We start from the raw sequence: 1,088 nt of genomic DNA, 5'->3' as shown, positions 1-1,088 counted from the left end.
GGGGAGGGAACCTTGAGGGGCTTGGAGAAGAAGGCTTTTATTAACAATTATATTCTCCCCTAGCAGTTTAAATAATAACAATGATGTCACGGTAACCATCTCCCTTCTCCCACTCCAGTGAAACCACTAGATGGGTTGGTGAACTGTTCATTTGTATACTTAATTAAGGGATTACCGTTGCTACACAGTTACAAAGGTGGCATAAGGAATCTCTGAACAGTAGATTGCTGGACATTTGGCATGTTTTAGGACTCATTTACCTGCCAAATCTTATTTCAGAATAAGAATGATAAAATGTTGTTAGTTTGTGCCCAGCATAGTTTTGAAGGAAAATGGAACAAAAATAAGTTGCTCTTTGAAAATTGCGTTAGTTGTAGGGGAAAAAAAAATTCCCCTCAGCGGAATGAGCCGGTTTCGCATTATATTAAATGAGGATCATATTTTACCAACCCAGGTGGTGTTTTAAAAATTCTTTCAGACAACAGTGATAAGAGAGGAAGTAAAGAGCACGCAGACCCCTGCCCAGCCCGCACCCATGTTCACAGTGTCTGGAGCACACACTCTGAACACATCGGGACCCCCACCCCCACGAATTCGCCCTGTTTGGGACTCAGTTTCTGAGGACAAGAGTTCGTTCTCGGTGGATCGCTACACGTTGAACAATGGGTATTTGCGAAAGGTCAACATTCAGGCTATATATAGTACAATGGCATGGTGGCGGGAAAACACTTTTCATTGTTTAACAGTTACTAAATAATTAAACTGCCCTGCATATTGAATATCATTTTGAGAATTTGCCTTTTTTTTTTTTTTTTTTAATTATTAGCCAGTGTTTTAATGAGGCCTCGGGATTGGGTTGCACGGAGGAAAGTGAGGGGTTCAATAAGGTACAGCTTTGATGTACAGAACAATTATATAAAAGAAAGTAATTTATTATTGAGGAGGACAAAAGAAATTTGGGGTTATGTTAAAGTACAATTAGCAGTTGCAAAACTATGTTTTAAACAGACAACTTGATAATTTGCATTTCTTTTTTCCTCTCTTAAACCATTTACAACCTGGGAAATTTACTCTTGTTAACTAGTAAA

General features: G+C 38.6%; 1 protein-coding gene across 1 annotated transcript in view; it reads left to right on the top strand.

Annotated features, from left to right (window-relative positions):
- The window catches only part of LOC104657760, a 2,081-nt gene extending 1,302 nt beyond the window's left edge, over window positions 1-779 (top strand). Inside the window, exon 1 of the mRNA XM_010357621.1 lies at window positions 1-779. This exon is cut by the window's left edge and continues 1,302 nt beyond it. The gene's annotated coding sequence lies outside the window, so the exon portion shown is untranslated.
- Window positions 780-1,088: the final 309 nt, after the last annotated feature.

Source organism: Rhinopithecus roxellana, chromosome 3 (assembly GCF_007565055.1).
Source record: "Rhinopithecus roxellana isolate Shanxi Qingling chromosome 3, ASM756505v1, whole genome shotgun sequence".
NCBI classification, from domain to species: domain Eukaryota; kingdom Metazoa; phylum Chordata; class Mammalia; order Primates; family Cercopithecidae; genus Rhinopithecus; species Rhinopithecus roxellana.
This window is presented reverse-complemented; position numbering and strand designations above follow the sequence as displayed.